Source organism: Fopius arisanus, unplaced genomic scaffold, assembly GCF_000806365.1.
Source record: "Fopius arisanus strain USDA-PBARC FA_bdor unplaced genomic scaffold, ASM80636v1 scaffold00007, whole genome shotgun sequence".
NCBI classification, from domain to species: Eukaryota; Metazoa; Arthropoda; class Insecta; order Hymenoptera; family Braconidae; genus Fopius; species Fopius arisanus.
In genome coordinates this window covers 1,762,359-1,782,428 of record NW_011887746.1, presented here as the reverse complement: position 1 = coordinate 1,782,428, position 20,070 = coordinate 1,762,359, and positions in this window count along the sequence as shown.

Here is a 20,070-nt window from a genome sequence, read left to right as displayed (position 1 = left end):
TCTATACTCGCACTCACCAACCACCTTCTCTACCACTTTGTGAGCGCAGGCAGTTCCTCCCAGTTTCATTTTATTTCACCTTTTTCTTTTTCTCTGTATTTTTATATGTGCGCCTTCATCTGCCTTTCTCTTTCTACAACTCTGTGGTCACCAACCACCACCTATAGCTACCCCGTGTCTCCTTCTCACGCCTCAACTCACTTAGAATGAATGAAAAAATAATGATAATGATTAGAGAAAATGGAGCAAAACGGGAGAGGGAAGAGAAGCAATATGGCGAGCTGATCGAACATCCGTGTACGATTCATGATTATCGATCTTTCGAAAGAATGAAAGAAATAAGAAATAGCTGATATGAATGCATGGTGTATAATGCTTGCACGTATAAATGGCATTTTGATTCATTGTCACCGGTTATGAAGAGGGTCTGGACCAGTCTTTTATCAACGATGAACTTTAGAATTGGTGAGCGTCAGAGTTATCTTTTTCTGTTCCTATAAAACTGCCAAAGAACGATTTTAAGTTTCGGCAGTTCGGCATCTCCCATGGGGAGATTATAAGATTGACGATTCCTCGGGAGCTTGTCAAATTTTTTTTTTACAAATTTGACACACATGTATCACTTCATTTTGAAAAAATAAGTCCTATACCCCCTGAACTCCGCACCCTGATGTTAGTGGAAATGCGAATTAAGGAAATTATTCCCCGAATAACCCTTAGCCTTTGGAATGCACTGCATATTTTCCGAAAATTTTCCTGCATATCAACGATTAGGATCAGTTTTGCAGTAAATTTTAATCTATAAAACTGATCGCTCTCGTCGCCGCGCAACAAAACGTTCGGGAAATATCAGATAATTTTCAAGGTCCTGAGGTATTATAGCTGAGTATCCCTTTCTGTATACGAATTGCTACAGATGTACCCGTTAACAATTTTCATCTTCTAAAAATGTGATTTGTGATGAATTTTACATACTATACTGGGCCTATAGATATTCACTATAATATATTTTTATTCCTTCAAGAAGGAAATTGATATCGTAATAGTATTGCAAATAAAAATCGCTCATATAAATCTCACTGCCTATTCATTTATATTGTTATTATATTTACATCGTTTATTTTTTAGTTTATTTACATTTATTTAATATCCATTTTTATTATTATGCATTTATATGTTTTGGATTTATTTCTGTTTGTTGGGTGCTCCACATTTGAATCATTTAACTAATTCGTAAAGTTGATGGTCAAATTCAATATAATTTTTTGAAAATAAATTGTGATTATTAAATTATTATTTAATAATTATTGGTTATTATTGTCAGAATTAGGTTATATTATTTTTATGAAATTTTATCCTTTGCTGCCCATGCTTAACCGAGCCTTGGGTCAGATCTGTTTGCCAAAGGTCAGTTGGCAACCCATCGACCAAAACACGAGCGCCGAAGATTATGTCGTGTATGATTGGTCGGATATCGAGCTAAGAGTGAAACACCACTAGTTGGTGTGTTTACCATTGCCCACATATTGGCCCAATATTGCAGCGCCAATGCTAGCATTGAAGAGCCAATAATTGGTATGGTTACCATTGGCTACATATTGGCTCAATATTGAAGCACCATTTTTCATGTGCCATCGGCCTATTATTGGTTTAATGATGGTATGCCGATAATTGGCTTGTCAATGTTGGTCCATACTATGCTTAAAAATTAGCATTCAATGCATGGATTTCCATGAGTTGGGCCAATCGCTGCCCATTATTGGGTTAGAATACTACGTATGCTTGATCTCAACCGAGCAATGGTCCTATGGTTGACGATTGGCAAGCCTCACTTAGGCCATTCAATTAGATCTTAATGCATATAACAATTGATTTATCTATGATCCCGAAGAGACTGAGACATGGTATACAAATCAACCTCTGAAGTTGACCGGACTTGAATTTGACTCCGACGTCTCAAAGTATTAGAATGCATTCATTTTATGTAATAATTTATTATTCTAAGCCAGGCATTCCCTTAATAGTTATTTTCCATTAGAAAAGGGGTGGTGGTAAGTACTAGTTGGTTTAGGGATGGAAATTCAAGATTTTTCAAAAGATGTATAAATTTTTAGAATTTGAAAGACTGACCAGCCTAATATGATTAGAACACAGGCTTTCTCATATTTAAGGTCGTCCGATTGGTTAATCTAATGGCTGAGTAAAACGATAGAATTCATTTCGAAAACATTGAATCTTGAAACCTCTCACTTTATGGATAAACCTTAATCGACTAGACTATTGCCCCTGAATGCTCAGCCAAGATAGGCTTGAATGTGGAAAACCGCTGAAAAGATTATGAGAAAGAATTATCCAAAACGTACGATTGTAAAAAGCAAACTTGAATATAGTTTTTGTTTTCAAATGAAATTTTCCAAAAACAAATGAACATTTATGCCATAGCCTTGCAACTTCCTGAAAAAAATAATTCAAGAATCAGATGGGTTATTATAGGCAAGTTTGTCGCAAGTTTTAATAAAGGACATACGCATTCAGTTTGCACTTTTTTTTCTTAGTGTGCTTGCATCAAGAACGAGCAACAACGAGTGCTGTCCAACAAAATTTTCCTAGTCGGCACTGGCATTTGTCTACAGCTGGCACTTACGCTCCATTTCCTGTGCTAGCTCTAGAACCTTTGTGAAGAATATCGTTCCATGCGAGGAAGAATAATTTCATTTTATGCAGACATCATTCTTACCAAATTTATTGAGCTAAACAAAGAGGAGATGGTATGGTAAAGGGAGAAGAGTGGAAAGAACATAATAAATGTGATTGTAGATAGAAGAAGTGGATGAGTTGGAAGATTCGAAGTGAATGGGAAAGCACTGAAAGGGTTGAATTGACTTAGGGCTACTCACCCAAGACGATAGAGCACAAAACTGGGAGGTTCTCTGTATATTTCGATAGTTTGAGATTATATTGGTAAATTTACAGGTGGTATCCGCATACGAGTACGACGGTAGCAAACGGCCATAACCAAGTCGCGGCATCATTTATATTTACGAGACAACGGGGCGGTGGAATGAGTCCATACCGCGGGCATTGTTACTCTCCCGGATGCATCTCTTCTTTCACCGTCTAAGGTTGCATATTTTTTTACTTTATTTTTTGCTCTTTTGATTTGAAGTTATTTATTGAGTCCCATTTTTTAAGCTAGGGACAATCGCGTTGGACAAAATTGTCCGGTATAAGGGAACAGGAACGTTAATGAATTTCCATTTTCAGAAGCTGTAGAACTGTTATCACGTTGAACTTCTTCGAAAAAACAGTAATACTGCTTATGTAGACTATCACGATATAGTTATACTTTGATAAAAATACCAATGAGGTGTCAATTAACGAAATACTTCTCGTCAACAGCAAAAGTTTTTTAAACAAAAAAAAAAATTTCTACACTTGGCTTAATTCCCCTATGTACTAGAAATGGACTTTTTATCATATTTTATGAATACTGGTATACAATGAACCTGCGCTCCATGGGACTCTTCGTTCATAAGGTCAACGTCCTGACCACCGGACCAAAGACATCCTCGAAATTTCTTATGCATTTATTATTTATGCCCAAATATATCTTCAAATTTCAAGAACATTTGATCCAGTACTTTTCTTTAAAAAAAAACACAAAAATTACTTTTTTCTTATTACTTATTGAGTACGGGAGGGTGGGGCGTTATTTTACCCATTTCTTTCTCCTACTCTAGGAGAAACTACTAGTCGAAAAATATATTACGCACGCGTTTCATACAAAATTTTATGTCATCGCGCCCGGAATCCGCGATTTAACTGAGCGAAGCGAGGTTAGAATCGCGCGATTACGGGAACCGATGGCATAAAAAAAATTGCCCGACAAATTTGAATAAACAGTTGAAAATAATGTGTATTGATGTTAGATTGTAATTTTTTTAGAAACAAAACGTGAAATGTTTCATGACATTATATTCGTATTATAAGATTGAGGATCCAATATTATAAAATCATAGAAACAACATGACAAAAAATGCTAATGTGACATGGTATTTCACACCCAACCGATATGCGGAAAATCATGACTTGAATGCGGATGACGCTACTAGGATGGAACAATAATCATTTGAAGGCGTCAAATGAGTTAATAAGTTTCGAAATGGATGTCTTGGACGCTGAAATTCGAAAACGAAGTGAAACAATAAAACGACAGCAGCATAATTTAAAAGCTTGTTTTGACAGCTCTACAATGCTATTACGTATGTGGAATGTACTGAGCGATACGAGGTTGGAAATATGGTTTGAATAAAAATGGGCGAGGGTTACAGGACATTTCATTTACGATTTTAAATGTTCAACAATCGGAGCATAGTTTGAACAGTGAGATGAATGTCATATCATATAAAAGTTCATTCTCTTAGCTTTCGGATGGCACTACATATCCATTGCGTATCATTAGATGAGATGCTGAAAGAACTCTCAAAATAAAATCTGCGAGCGTAACGTGACATGAAATTTTTTATCCATTTTAATGTTTAAAACGCTATAACTTCCGAATGGGTCGCCATACAGGCATGAAACCATTAGAAAACGAATTTCATCAGCTTCCAAATGTTGTGCCTTATATATTTATCAACCAGAAAATAGAGGACTTGGAGAGCTGAAAGTATCGGCTAACCAAAGCGACAACGATTTTTTAAATAAGGATTGTTTCTTGCATAACAGATATTGAGACAACAAAAACGTGAAGGAAAAAAACTACAGAAACCTTAAAAGATATGTAGACTTTTTTTTTATCTTCTAGAGGCTGTGAAATTCGAATTGGCCTAAGATCAGCTAGGGTTATTGTAAGCCTCGAACGTCTCGAAAACCCAAAGCACCGGATCAAGCAATGGCCGTGATACATTCAAGTTATCGGAATCAACTTGCTGGCAAGCAAGCTAAAAAATGAATGTACTAAAAAAAACTGAGTTAAACAGCAAACAAGGCCAGAGGTGGCTCACAAGGAAGCAAGATCTGTCCCAGAAGTACCAGGGAGACATCTTCCTTAGCAATAGAAGACAAAAATCTCCTACGTATTTTTATGGTGGAATTGTAAAACTCGCCTTCGGCTCATATTGCAATCCTTCCATGAGCCAAAAAAAACATTTGTTGCGTAATATACTATTTTCAGGAGTTTGTGGCTTTTTTTTGTTTTCTTCGTTTTCTTAATATGTTCTTTAATAACTAAGGAATGGCTCATAATCCATTAATTAATCCATGACTTTGTTAATAAACATTTCAAACAATGAAGTTCCTATTAACTGTTATCCAATCAGCGATTCAAAAAAAATGTTCACCCGTCCATTTTGCCCCGCCCGCCTCCAACTTCCGACAGGCACAGTACTTATTTAAGTATACATTTGGAGTACGAAATCCTTTTTTTCCAATTTGTCATTTTTATAACCGCATAAAATCAACGATTATAGTAATCCGTGAAGATATCGCGGTCAATCAAAGCCCTGCCGTCTTAGATCTATTTCACAGTTATAGCATCGATAAACCATGAAACCACGAAATGCTCTGCACGGCCATACGTACACAGAGCCGTTCTGGGAATTGGCTGAACATGAAAAGAGAAGGGTAACCATCAATGATGTAACGCGTGGCCGAATGGCATCGAATTCGCATTTGTCTTCCTTACGGGTTGGTTTACAACCCTGCAAATATTTCGTGCAAGGGCGTACACTCAGAAGATTCTCCGTACTCTTTTACTTTGCAGGTATGGGGATATATGTAACCATGTAATCGTTAAGTCTTAAATTACAAATAGTCCGTTCCGATATTCATGACATCATGAAATATAGTAGCAAGCGGAGTTTGTTGCAGTGTTCCATGTTTGATGTCATGGAAACCATGTCCACTTCTATTAATATTTACAAAATTATGAAATCCACAACCTTGTCAGAAGCATTTTTCAACTCATGTGTCAATTCAGCCCTTTTGTTGTTGAATTTCTGCAAGAAATTGAGAAAAACCACATACATCGATTTACCTATTTGTAGTACATTCAGGCCAAGTTTTGGCATGTCTAACGAAACAGGAAATTGAATTGTCATGCTTGCTCCAACATTAGTCTTTCTAATCCTTGTTGAAGTTTCGAGCCAATTATTGAACGATTAGCATCACCAGTGGCTGTCTTTTTTGTGAATCTCAATATATTTGGTAGTACTGCACTCTGAGGAGGTGACTAAATATGTGTAAGTATAGATTGAGAGATGATCGAGGGTTGAAAATGAGGAGATCCTTGAACAATAGAGAGTTAGGGAAGTTGCATGATTGCCGATCAGTACGATAAATTCGAAGGAGGCCTAGGCCTTATCCTTTGGGGGGATTAAATTCCCATTGGTTGAAACACCTCACTTCTGTCATTCTTCGCACGATTTCGAAAAGAAAAATGCATTCGGTTAAAGACTGACGTAGTAAGTGGATCCATCCTGTCGGCTCATTGAAATAGAAAGACTTGCATCAAAAATAGTATATGTACAAAACTATGAATCTTAATTTGACTAGAGAAACAAAATTGGAATGTAGATTACGACAGACTCTTTTAATTCACATAATAATTGAAATCATGAAATCTTTCCAGACATTTACCTCCAATTTTGACCTAACGCTGTACGTTTTCGATTTTTTTTCCTCCTTCCGCGATAATTTAGTATCGAAATTCTTATAGCAATTTGATTTATGAATGCTTGACAATGGCACTACATTACTTTTTTCGCATCTTTCCAAAAAACAATCGCGTAAATCGTCCAAGAAACTGCAGTAAACTCCGAAAATTAGTAAAACTGAAGTAAGGAGAATACCAACTTCCACGGTTTTTGTTGTCCTTTATCTTCTGAGGTAGAAAGGGATTTAACAACTACTAAAGATATAATGAAGACATTCTTTGTTTTCAAATAGTGGTGCAGACATGGAAGTCTCAAGTTGCTCCTAGAAACCGAAAAAAAAATTCGGAAACAAAAGAAGTTGTTCTCTACGACGACACAGGAAAGATTAGGAACGGCGATTTTTTAGACGTGGGTTATTACGAAATTTTTTTAGAGATTTCCGTGATTTTGCTCTGAGTTTTCTGTGAAAAATTGCCATTTTTATTGAATATTGCTTGACGCAAATAGACAAAATCCTTTCTACATAATTTGATCGATTATATCGACTATAATCTTCAAATGGAGATGGAAATTCATTAGCAGTGATATTTTTTGGTTTGAAATCGAGTGAATAATCCGTTGCAAATATATTTTTTATTTTTCTATGAAATCTGCTGAAAATCCCGTTACGTTTTCGAATCTACCCTTCACTGAACATGTTTTTTTCTACTTGTGTCTCCTGTCACGTATGCCTTCAGTACAGTATACCAATATGAAAGTAGAAAAAATAGGACGCAGAAGCGGGCAAAATAGACCACGTCAAGAACTCGTCCAAATTTTTTTCTTCTACAACTTTATCTATCAAAGCTTCACAAGTTGATAATTCAAACCAAATCGGTGGAGGCACAGTAATCATTTCCAGAGTATGACCGATCAAAAGCAAATGTCATCAATTGAGTACAGCCCAAGTAGGATTTGCCAATCGTCAATCATCGAACCATTGCTCGGTTGAGATCTGGCATACATATTATTATTACCCAATAATGGGCAACGATTGGCCCACGTCATGAAAGTCCATGCATCGAACGCCAATCTTTAACCAAAGTATGGACTGACATTGACCAAGCAATCATTGGTGTATCATCTCTAGGCCAATAATAAGCCAAAACTAAAAATGCCAACAATAGGCGCTTCAATGGTTGGCCGATACCAGGCCAAATGCATATGCACCAAGCATTGACACATCGAAGCTAGGCCAACACTTAGCTGCCAGAAGCATTGCCAAACATTGGTGCTTGAATATTGGACGAATAAGTGGCCAATAGTAATCACACCAATCATTGGCGCTTCAATGCTAGTATTGGCGCTGCAATATTGGGCCCATACGTGGCCAATGATGTAAATGATGAACACTCCAACCACTGGTGTTTTACTGTTAGGTCAATATCCGACCAACCATTCATTGAGCCGATGGGTGGCAAACTAACCCTCAGCTGACAGATCTGGCCCTAGGCTCGGTCAAGCATCAGTAGCCAACGGTAAAGCGACGATAATTATATCATAATAAGAATATCACTTAATAGTGATAATCGCAAACAATACCTATTAAAAATAGATATTAAGTAAATATAAATAAACAATATAAATATGATAGTGGTTATATAACATATACATATAATGTATGATATAATATATGGACGATTATTGTTTTGAACTATATGAATCGTGCGATAGTTTCGTAGTTAGGTTGTAGGGTTAGTATGCGAAGGCTTCCGTATTCAAAACCCAACCGTAGGCAGAATATCTCAAGTTAACAAATTCGGTTTTTTGAAGCGTTGTTGCCTTAGGACTTATGAGTTGAGGTATAAGTAACAGGGAAATGAGCGTAACATGCATTACTTACTTTTTTTGTATAATTTTCAATAACAACTGGCAACCTGGTTGCCATCGGTTCGCCAATCGTAAGTCATCATTTTTATTTTTGGTTCACTAAACCCACCCCGACATATAAGACGCGCCATTCATAATCAATTTTATCAGATATGAAATATTTATTAATTGGCGAATATTGGTACTTGGCAAACAAGTCTTGGCTGACTTGCGTGCCAAAATTGCAACCTATATTGGGCCTGACATGATCACAATGCTTGGCCTATCATTGTTTGCTAAAACATCTGCTTAACGTTGCAGACGTGTTGATATGCCTTGCTCGACGCAGTGATATCATCTCTGCACTTGACCTCTTGCCGCCTCATTAAATAATGAATACCTCAAGCCCTATGTCGAAACACCCTTTTAAAATGTAACCATCAATTCTCAGACATGTACTCTATCACATATATTTTTTTCAGATCTTTAAAACTTTTTTTTACCGTTTTCATATTTGTTTATTAAAGGAAGTATTTTAAGCTGCACTTTGCTATAAAAATGAAATTGTTAAATGACTATAACTTTTTTGCAATAAAAAAGTATTCTATTATTTTTTCGATACAACCAATATTTATCGAGTTATAATGCTATAACTATGCTATGCTATATTATTGCATGTCCTGAAGGACCTCCAATTTTGTATGTTGTATAACTTTTGAAGAAATTAAGAAAAAATGTTCATCTCGGTTGCATACGTTTTTGGACTTTTTCTACAACATATAAAAAAATTGCACAAAAATAGTTTTTGCAGCTTATCTATATAATCGATGTCATGCACTGCATGATGGGGAATTAATGATAATACATATTTGAAATTGCAGTTTTTCACTTGCAGTTTTTTCGTCGGAAGCAGTTATTGATATTTAGACATGGACTTCAAATAATACTTTTCACGTTCGCAAACCATGACCTCGCGAGAATTGTACCCTGCAGTTCAGTTTTTCAGTCCCTCTCCGATTTTGACTCGTCACGCGGATATAAGTAATCCAAATATAGTCCTTCCACAAGTGAAGGGATACATTCATTTTTCCACTAATCCGTGTGAAATCCCCGAGTTTAGAGTTGGTCGCAGAGGACCCTGCCAATGTTCTCGGACTGGAGAGAACGACAACTTAAACCGCAACGATATCTCTTCGTTTTGGAATAGCAAACCGATGTTCTACCCCCACCCTTATTTTGTGCTTCCACGTACGCACGTGATTCCCTGCGGAATATAAAAACGGGACAACGAAAGGAAAAATGAGAGGGTAGCGAAGTGTATTCGACCCAGTTATGTGAAAAAGCCCCTACCTAAATTGGAAAGGGGTTTCTTCGCACAGCCCATTTGGAGAAACAAACTTGAGGGTTCTTCGAAATGGAGACAGTTATGTATATTGATATCGGTTTGTGTTATGTTGACCCTGGAGAAAAAATCTCGTACTGTGGATATACGAAATCTGTAATACAATATGTTATCATTTTTTTTTTTCGCTAGCTATGTTTCCTGAAGCAGTATCCAAGCAAACAAATTCATTATATTTTATGAGTCCTGTTATTCTAGATTGAGGAAACACTTGAATTATTTTATTTGAATAGTTGCGGCAAGGGACACTGAATTGCAATAGTTTGGTGAAAAAGTGCTACGACTGTTTGAAGAAATCCATCCTTCTGTGTGTCCATTGCCTTTCTGTGTAACAACATGTGATATGTTTGGGCACGCTAAGTCCTCGTCGCGACCCTGGGTAAATCAGAGAGTAGTATATTAACTGTCATATCTCCTACACCAATTGTTTCACAAAAAAAAACAACTAAAATGGCGTGGTGGACCTGAAGTAGACATTTACCAAAAATTCATAAGGCTGACCTTATGTGATACCAGTGCCACACAAGTGCGGCAGCTTAATATCAAACGTGATTGATTAAGTACAAATACAAGCCATGCCTGGATTGCCGGCCTCCGTCATGCCGTAGTCTTCCCCTATCAGAGCTTCATCTTGGGAATCAACTATGCTGGCTGTCTTGTACCACAAATGTTAAACAAATGTGAATTAACATAATAGAAAGGTGGAATTACTGGAAAAATCACTAGCCAAAAGAGAATGAATCGATTTGGCATACTTGCTCCGTTCATAGTGATGATGTCGGAGTGAAAAATTAGGATTCCATTTCTTTGGATATATAGTTCATGGCAATATGCGAAGGAATACGAAAATATTTTCACTATGAAGTTTTCTTGAAAAACTATTTTTGGCTGTTCTTCTTTCTTTCGAATTTATGGATACTTGAAAAAATCATCAGTGTGGAATGAATTTTCATGAAATCGCACGGAAAATATAAAATTCCATCACTGCGTTGGCCAACGAGGCAATCCATTTTTTCATCCCCCAATCTAAAATGTCTGTATCACTCTCAAACCCGTGGGCGACTTAGAGGAAGTAAAGGGGCGAAAAGGGGAGTACACAGAAACGTGACTTTGCGGGGTTGGCTTATGTATTTGGGGTTTCAGGCCTTATTAATGATTGATCGAGGGGATATCGACGTCTCTCCCCCATACAGGGAGACGACTGATATATGGGATCTGGCGGCGTGCCTTCTTTACACGTGACACAGTAAAACAGTCGTACATATTCTTTCCTATTCCCTTCTCTACTATAATCGCACCCGGAAAAAGTATTGTGTATTAGTTTGTTATGTTACGGAGGTTTTTATCCGTACGGTTAAGTCGATACGATTGTTCGTTGCACGGGGGAGGATTTAATCGTCAGCCGAATCTAACCATTGTATTGGCTTTCTCACATTTTTTATTAGTCGGTTGAAAATACCCACCCGGACAGAAAAATTCAGTAAGACTTAACAGAAAGACAACGTAAAATTTACTATTATTCTCGAGCGAAGTGAAGTTCAACAAAGTCAATGAGTCGGAACAGAAATGGTACAAATCGTCATGAAAATTGATAATTTTACCAGATTGATAATTCAACGCTGTGCTGACAGAAAGTCGTTCTGTCATTTTTCCTCCACATCTGAGAAATGTTACTGACCAGAACAAGCTTCATATACATTTTTGAACATTCGTGAATTTTTTATTTTTCCGGCATGATAAGTTGAGAATTTTCTGTGAGATTTTACTAGTTTCAGTAAAATTACGTGAATTGTTCTGGAATTTTTATTGAATATTTCTCTCCAGGAAAATATATACATTGGCTTCTAGTTTCTGCCACTACAAAAATTACAAGTTAAAAACTGCAACAAAAACAATAATCTAACGCATTTATTATCAGCAACATATTCGCCATCATTGTGGAATACCCGAGTGGAAATTGCCTCAGGTCGCCCTGAAGTTGGATCAGTATTTGATCCCGTAGTCCAGATTCCGAAAACTATAGGTTACATTAAATATATCGGGAAGGAAGGAAGACAGCATTATAAACAGGAAAAACATATACTCGGATTAAGTATAGAATATCCTTAAGATAAATATATGAATATTATTGGTTCAAGTATCGTGTATATATTTGAATCTTGAATAATAAATAACAATACATAAATAATGAGTGTTTCTTTCTCCGTATGAATGTTTATAGATGTATCAAACTTACAAGCAAAATATTTTGAAGAGGAAAATGGTCCACTAAGTTCAATTTGTTCATTAGTATTATAGTATTTTTCAAATCAGTATTCATTAACGGAATTTAATTCTACCCAAACAAAATATCTCAAAATCTCTCAAAATATGCGTGCACATCCGAGAATAATAACTAAGTCAACTAACCGGGGAGGACTGGTAATCAAAACAGCGCAGATTCGAGTTCTGGCATTGATACATTAATTAGTGTTTTTCACCGGTATTAATCGGTAGAGATTGATTAAGATGAACTGTAGTGATCAAACTGAAACAAACTGAAACAAACTGTTGTTTTCAACTAATAATTTCACTGATACTTCATCTTTCATTGGCGCGCATGTACTGTCCTGTACACGAAATTTCTCATGGAGTATATACATAGCGTGATTTATCTGAATTTACTTCAAGATTTTTCCAAATCTGTAATACCTTAAAAATCCTGAGTTTGACTGCCTTATCAGTAATAATAACTAGAATATTTCCTATGAATTTGTTGTTTAAACATTGTAAGGTGTTTCTACGAAAATTTACGAGAAATTTTTCAGCAGTATCTATCCTTAATTTAACCTTACCGTTTAATAATCTGTGAAAGAATACACATTAGCATGCGCGCATTCGGAGTCTTGTCATTTTCAATAGTCAATGAGATATCGAACGTGCGACTAGAAAACCTCTTAACAATAGGAATATGCCGCAAATGGATTTGTTTGGTGAATCTAGATTATATAATAATGATAGAATTCCCGGAAATAAGTTTTTATTAAAAGATAATCATCATGCATAACCTTTTTATTGGGATTTTCATTTCTTTTTCCCATATGAGACCATTGAAGTTAGCAGTTAAAATTAATTTTTCAAATTGTTTTGATAAAATTCCAAATTGAGAATACTTACATTTAAAATTAAAAAAAAATATATAATCTGTACGGAAATATATGTCATCTTATTCTAAATGTCTATTTATTTCGCGCACGTCAATACAAATTAATTTTTGTTAAATATTCCATGCATTTTTATTTGAACTTGAATTAAAGCAAAGTTTCTTGAAGTGTAGGAAGATTCTTGGTGTGCCGGTTTTGAATAAACAATTTTTTTATCCTACACAAAGTTTCATAATGATAAAACGAGAGCCTTATAGGTGTGTCAATACTCACATAGAAAAACAATATTTCACCAGCATATAATTACTCACGCTTATGATTTTATTGAAAAATCAAATTGCTGATAAATACTTCTGAACATTTTGAACAAATTGAAATCAAGCATTGATACATTGATACATTAAGTTTCCTTGAAACTGATGATGGGACCTTCAATAAATCGAAAGTCATTATGTTTATGGTAAAGAAATGAATCTGTCAATGTTAAGGACTCCTCCCTACAACACCCTGCAACATCAGTCGTAACCCACTAGTTTACGTGTTCATCCAGTGAGACAACTTCGGCCTTCGGATGCTGTGAGGCAATCATATTTTCCCGCCCACCCCACTTCCCAGAGGTACGATTCGCGTCAATACGAATCAGACTCCATCGATCTAATGTTGATTCCGAGCTATCCTCCAATTTAGTCTTCTCCATCTTCCGATATTACGATATTAATCTCATCCACCCACCCTATTTTACAGATTTTACCCTCTCTTCAAGCAAAAATAAATCATTACTCCCTATCATAATTGAATTAGGCGGTTTCCGAAATGATTTTGAACAAAAAGGAACAAAAGCATTGAATGTGTCTCGTGCTGCTAGAAAAATTCTGTTCACAGTGAATAGTAAACCGACAGCGGTGGCCGTATGATTAGAGCTAGGTGCACATGTGGAGGACTAGTTCCCGCTCGGGGGAAGCCAAATGGACGAATCTACCTGGCCAAAATTTTCCTCTCGGCTTTCGGTGTAATTGTGGTATAGGTGGCGTTGCGAAGGGGAACTAAATATAAAAACCCAAAACGGTATACATATGAACTTTCAGATATGATATTTCAGTAAATGATAAATTTTGTCAAGCATGTTTACGAATTTATTTCTATGACACTGAGGAACTAATTTTTATTGCCTAATATATTTCCTATCCATTAAGGAATCCTATCCAGTAAGTAATTTCTTATGGTTAGTAAATCCACTTGAAAAACGAAAATTTTTTCTCAGTCCAAATACCTGCTTGGAATGAAGATTAAATATTTTTAATTCTTTTATCTTTGTTGGACTAATAGTTGACTAAATTGTTGACCTGATTAACTTTTCGTTTCAATAAGCACATTAAAGTAAATTAAAATAAGATAAATCAGCTTGTATTATTATCAGTTGTATTGTTATAGAACTTGGTTTGAATTCGAAATCCCTTATTAAACGCCAAAATGAATGTCTCATATTACCTGATGGGGAACTTATACTTGAAATTTCCAACGGAAAAGTATTGAAGATCAAGAAATTTGTGACAGTAGATTTATTCTAAATAACGATGAATCCGAAATATTTAAGAGATGATGGGGTCGGAGAGTAGTTAGAGCTCGAAACTCAGCAGCAAGTAATCCTCTCGAACGTCCGTCCAACCTTCCACCTCCCTCCTGCTCTTTCCTCTCTTTATCCTTCTCACCATCACCTCAGCGGAAATTCGTAGAGAGACGTTTCTTTTTCCACTATTTTCCACCATGCCTTTTCGTCTTTCCCACTGAGTCCCTCTCTTTTCCTACCCTGCTCCTTTCGTCTTCCCTTGGACCCTTTTATTCTGCCTTCAACCCCCCAGCAACCATTGGAATCGCCGCTTTTTTTAACATTCTCATTCTCGTCACGTATATGGCGAGAAAAATTGCAGCCGAGCGTTTTACCCAGTTCGCGTTCTGCACGCTCGCTCGCCTTCTCCCTTTTCTTTTCCATCCTCTTCTGGATGTAAACCCCCTTTCCTCCCCAAATCTACCCTTCCAATACACATATACACAGGATGTATGTGTGTAGTGCACAGAGAATTTTGTGAATCTGAAGATACAAAATAACACGTGGGCGTTCTCGGGGTTTCAGTATCAGTGAATTCTGTGTGGCAGAGTACGTCGATATAAACCAAGCGACTACTCTTGTCCCTGAGGTCAGTGAAATTGCTACGATAATCCCCCCATTCTGCCCCCCCCCCCCTCGCTGGTTCTACTGACTGTATGGATTTTATAGCTACATTGAACTATCGAAGGGATTTGTCATTGGTACGTATCCTGTTTCACTATTGTAAAACAATGATTTTATCTTCGGGTTTATGTTGACTGATTTTTTTTAATAAAATTGAAGCACTGGCTCCAGAAAAGCATTCAAACAACCATTAAATCATAAAGACAATGGGGCACATGCCATACAGTCATCATTGTATGATCCATAGAGATAGTCTAGAGAAAAGATCGTAACAGTCGAACTTGCATCGAGAATAAAACCTTTTAATTTCTAAAGACTCACTCGTAATTTGCAAAAATTGATTTTGAACTTTATTGATCTGGACACTTATGCATATTACTTAAAGAATTAAAATTTTTGTCATCATTGTCAAAATGGTGCAGAAAGGGCCTGTAAATTTTTCTTTTGAATGTTCAAAATTCATGAATCCAAATTGTATTTACCTTTTCTCAAACGGTCGACGTTATAATTTGCAAAGGAATGTTTCTTGCTAGATTTTCCTTCATCAATGGTATCAACTTTTCCACTACTTCTCAACCGCTCCCTGAATTTGTAAATAACGTGAAGAAGTGAAGCAGAAAAAAAACAACGAAAATTAATCAAAATCAGCCTCCATCCATTTTTAGGACGATCATTTTATTATGTGGTCGATTTCATCCTTCACCTTGCAACTATCTCCTTCAGGCAAATTTGGCAACAATGCCCTAATTGCAGTTCTTATTCAGCATGGCCTTTGTGTCCAACTGCATTCTTTCTCGCCATCTCCCTTTTTACATTTTCCTGCGAAGATATTTCACGTAACTGATTTTCACCCCTATTGGGATCTTCCAAACCAGATAATTGACGTTTTAAATATCTAACTGTCGTATGACATAAGACACCTGATTTTGCATACACCGTTTAAGTTTTAATGCATTAAATATTGAAGCACCTGACTCCGTGCTCAGATTGACCAAGAATAATGAAATTGGCGATTGTTCATTTGAAGATTACCTGTTCAAAGTGATGTCAAGCGGACAGGATCCGAATGACATTGTGAAGGATTTCAGAGTACTTCGGTGAAGAAAATTATCAGGATGACATTTTTAGAAGGCCTCGATCAGCTTTTGTCCTTTTTTTAGTCGGACTACCGGTAGCCTAGGCGTAATTTTCATTAGAGGAATTGAAACGGGGCTAGATTGAACTGAGAATAAATACTTATAAAAAGTAATATCGAGTGTTCAGAGAATAGTGAGTTATAAAAAAATATATATTTGGGGCTGGGTCAATAGAAGAGAAAGTTAATTTGGAGCCCTTTGGCTCTTCGTCCTTCGTTTACAAGTTCGAATACAAATGTGGTGAAATTCTTCTCCCCGGTTCACGGAAGAACGACAGAATGCATTTCAACAGGATCTTCACGCTTCATTAGTTTTGGATCCCCGCTATAACTTAGGTTACAAATGATTCGACTTTGTTGAATTCTAGAGTATTCAAAGTAGAAGTTTGAAGAGAAATCGAGAATCTTCTGGAAAGCGAGAAAAATCTATGAGAAATTATATGGAACGTCTGGAGTGAACAGTGCTTTAGACTAAAATTTGATCAGGACTTGATATATCAATGGTTAGGCGTGACTGATCAATTGGTACCTTTGAAGGTAACTATTCAATCTTTCATTTAATCTATCTGGATCAAATTATCTGATCAACTACTGCATTGATGAGTCTAATCTGAACATGAGATTGATTCCTTTACAATGTTATCGAGATTGGATTAGATAGACCTGTTTTCAAAGTCATATCCATCTTTACGGTGAATCGTTCGTCATCAGTTAAGGTTTTAATTTACATCAGGTATGAATTCAATATTCAACAAAAAAGTGGATTGTGGTTCTTAGCTGAATATCTCTCAATCATTAAGGATGTTTAACCAGTCAAGTGAGCAACCGTGTGGAAAATAGTAGTAACGCTCGAGTTTTGATCGTGTAACTTCGCATATAGCGAGGTGCTCCACCATCTACCTTGCCGACATTGCCCAGCTGTAAGAGCAACGTTGTCAATATTTTACAATCGTAATGGCGGCCACCTTCTTTCAGACCTTTTGAAAAATCAATCACAAATTTCTTGTCTATTGTATCGGGTACCCTAATTTTACTCGCCAGTAAAATATTACCCATATATTGTCACATAAATGAGTGAATTTTTTTTTCTGATGTTGAGTGCGTATCCTAGTGCCCTTTTAATCAAAGTTAACGCGGTCACGTTTTCCCGTAAGACTCTGTATTACAGGCAGGTGTTTTCCATAATTATTATCTCGCTACCCAGGTGAGGAAATTCAAGCTTGAACCATGGGTCCAAGCTTGGATCAGCTTAGGATACCAAGCTTGATTCAATATATCATATCTAGGTCATTCCAAGCCTTGGAATTACTAGCTTGAACCAACCTTGATTCTAGGGAATTGTCAAATACAAGCTTGTATACCAAGGTAGTTTCGATCATGGCTCAGGTTTGATATTCCGAGCTTCAACCACGCTTCAATCAAGCTTGATCCAGTATATGATGTCTAAGGTTAGTTGAAGCTAGGTAAGTTGAAAGATTGGTTAAGGATTGGATCCCAGTCACGGCTTGGATTTTACGTTCAAGTTTGAATCAAGATTGGTCCAAGTTTGGCCCAGGCCTGGACTACCTTCATTTTAGCATCTTGGCTCAACCTTGGATCGAGCTCGACGTCCAAGCTTGAACTAGCGTTACAAACCAAGGAATAACCAAGGTTGCTACAATCTTGAATTCCAAGCTTGAGCCAAGCTAGGTTAGGCTTTGTCCGAGCTTGGACCAAGCTCGGACCAATGGTTAATCCCCACCTGGGTAAAATGGATGGATCTGGCTGTCGAACAAATAGCTGACACAGAGATATTCTACTTTTTATATGAGTAATGTTGAAAAAAAAAACTTCCCCTGATTTAAAGAGTTACATGAGTTTCGCAGTTCGAAAAAAATTAATTTTCTTTGCTTATTTAAACCACACAGCCGATCCTGATTGAATTTTTCACACGTCATTGAGCTACCATCGGAATTGCTAATTTTCCATAAAAAGATAGCACAAAAATCCAATTATTTTATTTTGGTTTTTTCCTTCGTTCAAAAACTAGTTCGAGGTGCTGCATAAAAGCCTAATTTTTTTTGTTATTTTCGAATGATCCTGTCATGAGTTCTGCCGTTAACGCGAAAGAACCTTTTTGTCACGGATTTATCCAAAACTCGGTCTCACGGCCTGCTTGGGGGCCACCAACAAGCGTTTCAGGAATGCCTCCGTGAGGAACTCTTACTAGGCCGTGAGTCACACGACGGGTACGTAGAAGCAGTGTGAAGTTAGCTGACGACTCCACTCCGCGCGAGCACAGTCACCTGTTCAATCAGTGGTCGCCAATACGAGAGGTTGACATAAATGTAGAAGCTGTTGCCTTGAGAAGATTATTTATTGAAATAATAAAGAAAAAAGTTTTTCGAGACATGGGAAATGAAGAAATTGTTATCACTGAGAGTGTAGAAGAGAACGAAACAGATAGTGGAGACAACGATTCCGACGAGAATCTTTTCTCTGACCTCAGTGAGGATCACATCCTTGTCGATATTGGACTAACGGACTAAGTGACAAAAAATGTATCTAAATACTTCATATGAACGTTCGACAGGTGGTTCTCATACTCGGAATGTTAGGGGCATGTCGCAGAATTGAATTGTGGCAAATAAGTGTAGATGATATTATTGATAATGGAAAATGCTTACTGATTGACATTCCTGAAACAAAGACAGACAAACCGAGACAATTTGCAGTCGTAGGACCTTTCTACGATGTTGTCAAAAAATACATGGCTCTTCATCCTCAAAATCATCTTCACAAGAATGTTTTTCTGAAATACCAGAATGGAAAATGCCATCGTCAAAATATTGGCATCCACAGTATCGGTGCGATGCCCAAGGCCATTGCACTTCATCTCCAGCTACCCAATCCTGAATTGTATACAGGTCACTCATTCCGTAGATCCTCTGCGACAGTCTATGTGAATTCAGGTGCTAATATCACTGATTTGAAGAGACGTGGAGGATGGAATTCCGATACAGTTGCTGAAGGATACATTGAAGAATCTGAGGCTCGAAAGATGCAAGTTGGTCATCAGATAACAAATGCGATATTTAAACACAATCATCACCCCTCTGTGTCACCCAACGATGTCTTTCATTTTCCACTCAATAATGTTCCTCTCGTGTCATCCAATGGAGCTCTCCCTGTGCCACCCAAAAGGCAAAAGACAATTGACTCTACAGTACCATCAATATCTACTAGATCTGAAGTAGAAAAAGATAATGTGCCACCAACGAATGTCATAAGAATAACAGAGACACCATCATCGACCATCACAACCCAAGGTGAGATAACACTCCGTTTTGAGAACTGCAACAATTTCAAGATATTTGTTTGCGATCCGAGGACACTGAAGCAATTGGAGAATGTCTAACGAGCCAAAAAAACAGGTGTGTATATCAATGGAAAACCATTGATATACAAATTACTCATTTATCTAAGTTCGTTAAAAAGAATATTGATGTTTTTATGTTAAACAGTGCTTTTTGGTGAATATTTAATACGCTGATACTAATGATAATTTAAAAATAAGAGAAGAAATCCACGACTTCGATTAAAGGTTTAATCCAGTCGTGTTAGCCATTATATAATAATTGGGTTAATCAAAGCAAAAGTTATCAGAATTATGTCTG